The 12,131-nt window shown below is 35.5% G+C and overlaps 1 protein-coding gene across 1 annotated transcript in view; it reads right to left on the reverse strand.

Moving 5' to 3' along the window:
* Positions 1 to 12,131, reverse strand: part of LOC127942483 (leucine-rich repeat and immunoglobulin-like domain-containing nogo receptor-interacting protein 3) — a 28,270-nt gene extending 16,139 nt beyond the window's left edge. The window contains exon 1 of the mRNA XM_052538198.1: positions 11,718 to 12,131. The gene's annotated coding sequence lies outside the window, so the exon portion shown is untranslated. The remainder of the gene's footprint in view (positions 1 to 11,717) is intronic.

The following is a 12,131-nucleotide window of genomic DNA, read 5'->3' on the forward strand; positions in this document are numbered from 1 at the left end:
TTATAATCTTCATATGGTGTATTTTGTTTGTAGTTTATTTTACTTGTTTATGTAAAGGGCTTTGAGATATCATTAAAAGGCGCTATAGAAAATAAAGATTATTATTATCACTACTAGTAGAAAATTGCTGTTTCAAGGGTCTCTTGAGCGTTTCGAGGTTTCTCTGCTGAAATGTGTGTCAAAGAATAAACTGCTTTTAAAGTGTCTCAAAATCAGTGGTTGCTCTAATCTCCGTCTGACACTAGTGGAGTTCAACTTTCTTGAGAGGTTTGAACTGTAGAACTGAACTGCAAAGTTGAAGCCTGGTAAATGCACATTGATCAAATCAAATGCACACACTCTTGGCTTACTTGAGTAAATTAAAAAGACAGGTAGTAACTTCTCCTTGACTAGTTTTAATGCTTTTCTTGTGGAAATGTTGCTTTTGACAGTAGATTTACAATGTACCTTACACGACTCCATACATTCATCACTGCATTCAGTCGACCAGTATAAATTTGAGAACACGCTGACAATCATTTGACACCAGGTCACCACTGACCCCAGCAGCTGTTATGGGATAATGAGCCTGAGGTTAAGTATGGAGTGACTCGAGTCAAACCCTGTCCCTTGAGTTACAGACAAAACATGGTACACCCACGCAAGCTGAAAAAGCCCTCATGGAAAAAGAATCTAGTCAGTCTAGGCTTTTGATTTTTGGTGATTAATGCCAGTTTACATCTTAAAGTGAAAAATAAAGGTGAATTGCTACTGTAGATACTTTATCTGGCCAGATTGTGTGACATAGTTCATTTGTAAGAAAAAATTACAATTGAGGGATATAAAGTTGCAATGTCAAAAGATGCATTGAGAAAGCTGCAATTCATGATATATAGTCACACTAACTAGAAAAAAGCTGCAATTACAAAAAAATAAAGCTGCAATTTATGGGTCACATTGTAAGATAAGACCAATTACAAGAAAGGGGTAAAAAAAAAAAAAAAAAGTAACAATTACAAGAAAAAGTTGTAATTATAAAAAAAAGCTGCAATGTATGATATAGAGTCAAAAAGTGAGATATAAAAGTCCTACTACAAGAAAGTGTTGTAATTACAAAAAATAAAGCTGCTTTTTTATGATACACTGTCACATTGTGAGATATAAAAGTCCCAATTACAAGAAAAAAGTTAAAATAAAGCTGCAATTTATGAGTCACATTGTGAGATATAAGACCAATTACAAGAAAGAGGTACAATTACAAAAAAAATAAAGATGCAATGTTTGATATATAGTCACACAGTGAGATATAAAAGTCCCAAATACAAGTAAGTCTTGTAATTACAAAAAACAAAGCTGCTATTTATGATACATCATCACATTGTGAGACAAACAAGTCCCAATTACAGGAAAAATGTTGCATTTACAAAAAATACAGCTGCAATTTAGTCTCATAGTGAGATATAAAAGTCCCAATTACATATTTTGAGATATAGCAGAAGTTACAAGAAGAAGAATAAAGTTGCAATTATGAGAAAAGGCGAGTCAAGTGTTAAGTGTCACAATTGTGAGTAATATCATAATTACCTTTGCATTTATTTGGAAACAGTCTTCATTAGTGAATTATCTGCAGAGACTTCAACAAATAGGCATCTCAAGCAATAAGCGCTTGATTTTATTAAAGACGAGAGAAGGTAATTCAAACCTTGAATTATTTTCCCAAAGCTTGCTGGATAATATAATCCCAGCATCTCGTATCCCATTGTAAATCTGATTGTAACACCAGCAGCATCCAAAGGTAATGTTGCTTACCACCCACTCTTTGTCAAAATAGAATTATAAATACAAGTTCTTATGAAAGAAAAACCACAGAGCAAGAGCGTACACTTGTTTTTGTCCCCTTTGGTCACAATAGCAGCATGCCGTATAAAGTCCAACACAGTCAGAAATATGACACGCATGTGCTGATGTAAAATAGAAGGATTAACCGTTATTACACGAGGTGATGTTCTGGGACAGCAGCCCACGGATTTTTGCCTGGCCTACTTCAGCGTCTTCTTTAAGCCTGTGGCACACCACCTGCGTTTGCTGTTTCCAATAACCAGCTTTAATCTCTGCAATGGCTAGACAACAGTGGCCTAGCGCTGACAGCTGGCAGACTTACACTGTCTCTAGAAAAGAGACCAGACAACAGCGGGTTAACTATCAGCAGAGGAGGTCCCATGTAAAACCGGCTGCATCGCTAAGGTTTTCGCGCTTTGTGGGATTTATTGCAGTTCTGCTATTGTCAATCCCTTCTGGCCCAGAACACATATCACATCACTGCGGTTCTCAAACACCCACAAAACTGAACTAGATTATCTCGCGGCTAGAAACGGTTTGGAGTTTGTCTGTTTAATCCAATAGGACGCTGTTTATTGTTTGAAAAGTGTATGCGAATTTCAACTTCAAGGAAATAACTCTCTTAATTGAGCACTCTAGTAAATAATCCTGAACAATACATAAAGACATCCAGATTCAATATTAGAATATTATATTAAACACATATTTTTGTTCAGATAAGCCAGTATCACAATCAAGTTGCAAATACTAGAGAAATAAAAATGATGCTATAAATAATAATGAGAAATAAAGTCGCATTTGTGAGAACAATAACACACACTTAAAAAATACTCAATTCACATTGTAAGATATAAAAGTATAAAAATATACTAATTATGAGAATGAAGTAGCAATTCAAAATAATAATAATAATAAAGCTGCACTTAAGAGAATCTTAAATATGCAATCTAGTAAATAATGCCGGATAACAAAGGAAATACAGATTTTAAATATTGTATTAATATCTTTTTTGTCAAAGATGTCTGAAAATAACTTTTAGTTGTTTTTTAGTCTTCGCCCACTTCCCAGCATGCACTAGGGCATGAATTATTAACGAGGGTATAACTATGTCAGTCTCGTTCAGGCCTGTTTACTAGGTTCAACCAATGAAATGATACTTCACTCGAATGCTACAGGCTCAAAAATGAGTGCATGGAAGTGAATGAGAATGATCTGTTCACTGAAGACATTTGGGGAACTTCGCTCAGAGAGATTATACAGCATGACATAACCAGGCTTGGGGGAAGACGGGGAAGAAAAAGGGGATTCGGGGAGAGAGGAATTTCAGAAAGCCTTCGACTCAGTGGGAACTTGACGTGGGCTCCTTTCTTACTCTCCCCACGGAGCTCAAACTCAGGGTTTGGCTGTCACCATACAAATCCTGTGGGTGTGAGCACCGTCCCTGCCCCGGCGTACGGGGGGAATTAACGCTGAGCCACTGCAAATGACTGACAACCCTAAGGTCTCTTTGAGAACAGGCTTAAGAGGGAAGAAAGGAAGGAGGATGAAATGAGATATGAAGTACGAACAAAGTACAGAGGAATATCCAGCACTACTTTTTCCAGCAAGCTCTGCAAATTCAAAAGGACTGCAGTCCCTTTTTCATCATTTCTGAACATGACACCTTTTCTGAGAACCTGTTACAGAATCTAACAATTTTTTTTTTTAATAATATTATAATAATCTCATTAGAGAAGGTTACCAGAGTCAGAAAATAAATGGTTTGGGGCAGAAATAAAAAGAATATTTAGCAAAACAAATGTCAGTGTACAGATTTTATAACATTTTGTTTTTAGAATTTTAAGAATTACAGTAATAAGATCCTTTTTTCCACATTACCGTAAGAATTTACGGTGAAGATGCGCTCTTCATGAAAAAATATAACAAAGCAAATATTATTAATATTCCATAAACAAAGCTTAATCTTCTCTATAAATAATATGTACAAAAAAATATCACTTGAATATAATAAATATAGTTTCCTGTTTTTGGTTTGAATTTTGTTTCGAACAGATCTCCTCAATTAAAAATCCAAGGACATACAATTTTCTTTTTTTCTTTTTGTTCCATTAAAAGCAGACAAACTGCACAGATGGCCTTACTTGAGAAATGACATGAATGTGACAAAAAAGATGGATTACCCAATTACAACTCTTGCTTCCTTTCTTGTGTGACAGTTTTGAGCTCGGACAGCGATGCAATTTTACATTACCCTGATCAAACACAGACAATGAAGAACCCAATTTTGTCCTTGACAGATGTCCTTTCAGACAAACGCCACAATGACAGAGTAAAAATCACATCAAAAAAGCTCTCCTCACAGCACGACCATGCCAATATACCCAAGCTGGTGTGAGGGGGGAAAAAAGTGAAACCTTAAAAGAAAGAAGGAGATAGAAACAGAAAAATGAGAATTTGTATTTGGTGTTTGAAACGACCACACATTGCTCTATGGTCACAGTGTGTTTTCCATTACAGATGAATAATTCATTAATGCTCTGCACAGGCTTGATATGTTCAAGCTTGCCTGTGCTGTCTATTTTAAGTCACATGAGAAATTCATGGTAGGTCCTCAGAGGACCCAAGGTCCCATCAGCACTGTCTATTCTGAATGCGGCCTTGCATTTTCATGGGGGTCATTATATTGCCTCCTCGAGGCCCTGTGGACAGCTGAACAGCACACCAACACTGTAAGTTAAGGCCATGCTCTTCTTTATTGACAATGATGGTTCCAAGAAGAACCTTTAACATCCATTGAATCTTTCCATTGCACAAAAGGTTCCTTATAAATTTTCCCTTAAATTTTCTTCACACTAAGAAAAAAATAAGGTTCTTTTAAGAACTGTTTGCTTGAAAGTTATTTTAGCAAACATTTTTTTTAGGGAATCAAAATGGTCCTTCTATGTCATCAATGTTAAAACCCTTTTGGAACACGGAAAAGCTAAACTGCCCACTTCGGTTACTATTCATGTATGAAATAATTATATATAATATTTTGCACAAAGTGGTTATATTTTGAGAATAAAGTGAAAGGTATGAAAATGAAGTACTAATATTTTGGGAATAAAGTGAAAATTATGCAAATAAAGTACTGCTGTTTTGAGAGAAGTAGCAATATTTTGTAAATAGTCAAAGTTAGGAAAATAGAATAGTAATATTTTGTAAATAACTTTAAAATGATGAGAATAAATTGGTAAAATCTTGAGTAATGGAGCTATATTTTGTGAATATTCAATTGTGAAAACAATATTGAGGATAGTTGTAATATTTTGTTAATAAATTTTCAATTATGAGAATAATGTAGCACTATTTTGATCGTAGTTTGGGAATAAAGTGAAAATAAGTAAAGGTATAATAATGTAATATTTTGAAAATAGTAATGTTTTGAGAAAAGCAGTAATATTTTGAGAATAAAGTGAAAGGTATGAGAATAAAAGTACTAGGATCTAGAAAATAAAGTGAAAATTATGCAAACAAAGTACTGCTATTTGGAGAAAAGTAGTAATATTTTGTAAATAGTTAAAATTAGGAAAATAAGGAAAATAGGAAAATAGAATAGTAATATTTTGGCACCAGTAGTAATATTTTGTAAATACATTTAATATTATTTAAATATTAAAATGAAAATAAATTGGTCATATTTTGAGTAATGGAGATATATTTTGTGAATAGTCAATTATGACAAAATATTGAGGATAGTAGTAATATTTTGTTAAATTTACAAATATGAGGATACAGAAGTGATATTTTGATATTAGTCTGGGAATAAAGTGGAAATTGAGAGTAACATTATTTTGAAAATAGTAATATTTTGCGAAAAGCAGTTATATTTGATGAATAAAGTGAAAGTTAAGAAAAAGAAGCAATATTTTGTGAATAGTAAAAATTATGAAAAAAGCTATATTTTGAGAAAAATATATATTTTGAGAAGTCAAAATACTGTAAATAAATGAGTAATATTTTCAGGATAGTAGTAATATTTTGTGAATTGTTGAACTTGAAAAATGAGTGATTATGCACTTTCAAAATGACAGTGAAAAACCTGATTGTGCTCACTTAACAACAGTCCTTTCAGCCCACTTTGATTACTGTTGCTCGGGTCAGATGGGCTTTACAGAACGTCCCATAGGAATGACCTGGACCTCTGAAGCTCAACAAGGCGTCCTGTCCAAACAAACACAAACAAAATCAATGGCCTTTAGTTGTTCTTTCTACATCATTCTTCCATTTGACAACTACATGGACGAGTAACACCTGGCATCTGGCAAACTCTCCACAGAGAGGATCCATTTCCACAAAGAGCAGGTAAACATTTTTTGGATGCCGCCCCAGAACCGCATGCTGAATGCCAGGGCGAAGACACCACGAGATGCTGTGTAAACAAGCTCGCTTGCTGAGTCCACATTGATGTGTGGAATTGGAGCATCATTACAAAATCCATCTGATGAAATGATCTAGGTCTTTCTGACAGCTACCTCAGGGGACGAGAAGTAAAGGGTGTGGGTTTACACTGATCTCTCTCTCACCATCTGTCACCATATTGTCAAGAACGCGCCAATAAAGGAATATGAACAATTAAAACATTCTTTGAGGAACAGGATGCTTTGCTTATGATCAACATCAAAGCCTCTTCAAGTCCAAACGTTTCTGGAATATCTGTGGCATAGTTTCGTTTACAGAAAACCCCAAAAGATCAACCAGGGCTCTTTGCACTATGCAGAGAAAAAAATAATAAATAAATAAAAAAAACACTGTATGAAGTACTTTTAAATATTTGATGAAATAGTGTCCAAACTGTTAATTTTTCTAAAATAACACTGTCAAACAGCAACGTTTTCAAAGAGCGTCAGCAACTTGTTATATAATATTAAAATAAATAAATAATAATCCAATCCAACAGATCCAAAAAATCAAACATTTTAGAATAAAGTTTTAATGTTAATTAAAAAAACTGTAAAGCTTTGAGTGTGGTTTTATAATGTTTAGAAAACAAATTGTTAATATTATGATTATAAATTATCAATATTTTGTGAATAAAGTCAACATTAAGAAGAATGTCAATATTTTGTGCATAAAGTTGAAATTACGAGAATATAGTAGTAATATTGTGAAAAGTAGTAATATTTAGTGAAAAATCTAAATAAAGAAATAAGAAGTGATTTTGAGAATAATTAGCAATATTTTGTGAATAAAGTTTAAATCATGAGAATAAAGTTTTGTGAAAAGTAGTACTATTTTCTGAACAGATAAAATGAAATTAAAATAGTAATATTTTGAGAATTAAGTGGAAGTTATGAGATTAAAAGCAATCATTTTAAGAAAGGTATATATTTTGTTAACAAGACAAAAAGATGAATGTAGTAATATTTTGTTAATACCTTAAGTCAGATTATGAAAGTAGCAATATTGATTAAAAGTAGTAATATTTTGACAATAAAGTGAAAATTATGAGAGTAATATTCGAGAAAAATAATATTTTGTGAATAGTCAAAATGATCAAATAAATCACTATTTTGAGAACAATAATATTTTTTGAATAAAGTGAAAACTACAGGAATGAAAGCTATATTTTGAGGAAAGTCAAGATTATGAGGGAAAGCAACATTTAAAGAAAATCGGCAATACATTAATAGTCAAAATTATGTAAATAGCTAATTTTGAGATAAGTCAAAATTTAGGAAAAAAACAACAACTTAGTGTTATAAAATTTAATTAGCCACTTCATTCTCATAATTTTGACTTCATTCTCAAAACATTTCTAACTTAATATCGCAATTCTTAAAACTTTGTTGTAAACGTTGACATCCAAAGGCAAACACTGCTACATCATGTGCTTTTAACCCAGAAGCCACTTGACAATCAACCGAATGACCCTTCAACAAACTTAACAAAGTTACACAAAAAGAAAACGAAGGCACTATAGATGAACTTCCTGTCATTATCGCACTCATTCCTTCAGCGATTGGATATGAATTATACGATGAAGCGACACCAGGCTAAATGGCTTTCTCTGCCTCCATGAAATGAGCTGATGAAATGAGTCATGACTTTAATGCAGAACAGAGGGAAGATAGAAGTCCTTAAATTGATACTATGAGTCTCATGCGTGAAAATGAGCGGAATAGAGTTATTAGTCTCTATACACCATTACCCTTCATAAAAGCGAGCATGAGTGTGACTGTTGATGGGCTGAAAGTTTGAGGCGCATTCAAAACGTGGCTTTAATATGTCATCTCTCGGGTTGTATCAGATACGGTTAATTGTAGAGCACGATGAATAATTGATTTAATGTCAACATCAACATCGCAGCAGTCAGGAAACGTCTATTAATGTCATCTAGCACGAGATATCTGCCTCTTGTGTAACCTGTGTGTGGACATCCGACTCAGAGGAGCTATTTTGGGGACGAACATTTCAAAAATTAATCAACCTCCATCTGCCAGCAACCAATGAGTGGAAATTTAGCAGACGGGTTATCGAATACCTTCCCATCAAATCAATCTCATCTTGATAGAAGAGGACAAACAGCTTTAGGGCTTGTTTGAAGCGTAGGTTGTTAATCCAATTACATAATTAAAGAGCTGGCAGGAATGAAGGGCTCTATGCGGACACTGAAGACATGCAACCGGAGCTACGCAACGAACATTAGAAAATAGCCAAGGACGGAGAAAAGGTCATTCTAGTCCTTGACTGAGCAGAGGAATGGCACTATACGACGTTCTCTGAGCCCAAAGGAAGAAAGGAATCATTTATGAATCATTATCATTATAAATAAAGTAATAATATTTTGTGTTCCTGTGGCTCAGTGGTAGAGCATTGCGTTAGCAGCGCAAAAGGTTGTGGGTTCGATTCCCAGGGAACACATGTTAGGTAAAAAATGTTCTGTTCTGAATGCACTGTAAGTCACTTTGGATAATAGTGACTTTTGCATAATATTCAGCAGATTTGAAATACTATGAATGAGTCACATGAGCTTTGTTTCATTTTTTAAGCTTGACAGCTTTAGTATCCGTTCATTGTAACTGCGTGGAAAAAAGCAACCACAACATTCTACCAAAAATCCTCTGTGCTACTCAAAAGAGTTTGGAACGTGAGAAATCATGAACTAATCCTTTAATCTGGAGGCTGAGTTTGCAGGCTTCACATACGATGATATTTGACAAGCACTTTATATGCAAACCACAAACATAACACACTCGTCATATGTGCTGAATGCCAAATCTCTTGTTTTGTTGCACTCCATCGGGAGCTTCAGATATGCAAAATAAAGCCTTGTTCCGAGGCAATGAATAAAACATGAACGATTGGCTTAAAACGGCTTTTGTCCCCTTTTCATGATGTTTTAAAGTGTCCAATTACTGTACTTTGGCTTGAAGGAGCCCCAGTCCTGCGATAATACAGAGGGATCCCAAGCTAGATCATTAAATGTGATACTAAAGAATCACAGCAGCACGTTATAGAACTGGGAAAATAATATTAACAAACTTTTAAGAAATTAATTAGGTCCATTCTGATTCCATGTCGACTCTCACTTCTAAAATGTGATTCTAGCATTAAAATTTTGACAGATCAAATATATAATCAAGCTTATTTAGATCAGATTTACTTGTTCTTCTCATAAGCTGGCCCGATCAAAGTGGGCAGGAAGGTGATTATTCTTTCCCAGCTGTAAGCCTGATCTTTATTGTCTGTACTTGATCTAAACACAAAAGCGGTGATGTCTTTTCCTCCTCTTCCCCTGCCCACATGCGGAGTGATCCTCTCTGCTCATCATCCTTTCATCAGGAGCTCTATATATACTGGTGTCATAAAGGCAATGAAGAAATCTCATTCTGCTGTTTCAGAAAAGACTGCGATTGTCGCTTACAGTAAGTGGGAGCTGAAGAACCATTTCAGTAATGCCTCCAAGACCAGCTACGTCAAAATTAAATGGGCTCACTTCTGTTTTATTGCCATCAAAATTTGCATTTAATATGATTTTCATGTGTGCCTTTTAAGCATATAAAGGTCACATATCAAAATTCCTGAATAGTTGGTGAAAAAGACTAAATATACCGACAAGTACTCCAGATGGGAATAAGGACACTGGGAAGTCGTGGCCTAATGGTTAGAGGGTTGGACTCCCAATCGAAGGGTTGTGAGTTCTAGTCTCGGGCCGGATGGAATTGTGGGTGGGGGGAGTGCTTGTACAGTTCTCTCTCCACCTTCAATACCACGACTTAGGTGCCCTTGAGCAAGGCATCGAACCCCCAACTGCTCCCCGGGCGCCGCAGCATAAATGGCTGCCCACTGCTCCGGGTGTGTGTTCACAGTGTGTGTGTGTGTTCACTGCTCTGTGTGTGTGCATTTCGGATGGGTTAAATGCAGAGCACAAATTCTGAGTATGGGTCACCATACTTGGCTGAATGTCACTTCACTTTCAATCAAGTCAAACTTTTAAAAATGTATGAGCTGACTGCACATGAACATCACCACGATGTAGTAATTACCCAGAGTTTCCCAGGTGGGAATGTTTCAGTGCATGGCAGACACAGTGGATGCAGCATCTGTAGTTGGCGTTAAATTTGTTAATGCATGAAAATTAAAAATATATATATATATATATATATTTTCACATCCACAGTGAAAACAATAATGATTGTTGGAATTGCGATTCCATTTACAGCACCTTCATAAATTGAATAAGAACAAAGCAAAACAGACCTACTGTAATGTACGTTATTCATCATTTTGTAGTAGAGTTATTTTTGGTAGAAATCCTGATGTCGTAGTTATGATATACTTATTTGTAAATACAAAATTCCCAGGAGGGCTTGAAGGATGTTAATAGTACAGATTCATGTTTGCACATGTACATTCTAGTACAAAAGGATTAAAGATAAAGGAAAAATTCCAACTAAAATGAAAACTCACGCTAAATTAGTTCCAAATTAAAAATTTTATGAGTGACCAAAGTTGCTTGACTTAACTCATTAACTACTTTGAGTCTTTTAAAGGCAATTTTATGTGAAGAACAGACCCACATTTCCGACACTACTCACTGATATTCAAACTGGCATGACATTTTTTTTTTTTTGCGACATGTGCGAACCAGTAAGGTTTGGCATCAATGATGTTGAATCTGACAACAGCGTAAAGACATTTCGAATTCGTCAATATTAACTTGAATTGTGATCTTTTACACCTCAAAATGTTTTACTTTTTATTTCAATTCAATTAAATGCAAAAATGCATTGTGTGAATCAACTCTTGTGGCTTTTGTCCTGTTCAAACAGATGTTTCAAATTCAACTTAGCTGAACTTTGCATCAATGCAAAAATGTGTTCTGGAGAAGTGTTAAGCTTCACTTCATTGCCCTTCACTTCGCATAACAAATCATCAAAACATATCCTACTGTCCAATTCCATGAAAAACAGCAATCATACGGATTAAGAAGCAGCATGAGAGCGAGTAAGGAAATATTAGTCAATTATTAGTCATTTTTTAGTCGAATGATCCCTTTAAAATCACTTTGAAGAGGATGTCCACTGAAGACAGACCAGCGGTATTTAAATGATGAGGCTCATTGTTTGCTTGCATGAACACCGCAGTGGTTATTAAACTCTTGTTAGTGGGCATATCCAGCATTTGTTGCAGTACATCAGATATAAATGCTTTTGAAGCTCTTAAAGCAATAGGAACTGGCTGAAATTAACAATACTGTATACTGTATCTGCCAAGTCTATGTCAAACCAACAGAAAAGATGACAAGTTACAGGTCTGACTTCCCCAATCCTATATTTAAGCCCTAATTACAGGTGGGACACTGCCAATTTGTCACGCTAATCGGCCACTTTTCTGGAGAAGATGAAAGGGCTCACCCAGGGCTAGAAGTTGACAGGAGGTATGTCCACATCAGCCAGACTTGTCAGCTTCACGTACTAATCTATCCTTGTTTATGGCTGTCCCTCTCAGCTTCTGCATGTGGGATGTGCACAGCTGCTCAGGTTGAGTCGCCCAATTAAGCCTGCAGATGCTCTTGGCTGCAGCATCGGCTTCCAAGATCCCAATCAGATCGTCCCTCTTCCCACCGCTGGATCCTTCTTTTGCTTTCTATTGTCACCAGCTAGTAGTCATCAGGTTCTCCATACACATTTTCCCAGTGACAGGAGGGATGATGTGTGGCTTTCCGCACAAGTGTGTGAGGGAAAGAAGAGAGCGTGTGTGAGCGTATCAGACAGGATGAGTCGTACTCTGTGAAGCGGTGATATAAGAGCGAGCCTGCCTCTCTTCTA

The sequence above is a fragment of the Carassius gibelio genome, chromosome A22 (assembly GCF_023724105.1).
Source record: "Carassius gibelio isolate Cgi1373 ecotype wild population from Czech Republic chromosome A22, carGib1.2-hapl.c, whole genome shotgun sequence".
In the NCBI taxonomy this organism is placed as follows: domain Eukaryota; kingdom Metazoa; phylum Chordata; class Actinopteri; order Cypriniformes; family Cyprinidae; genus Carassius; species Carassius gibelio.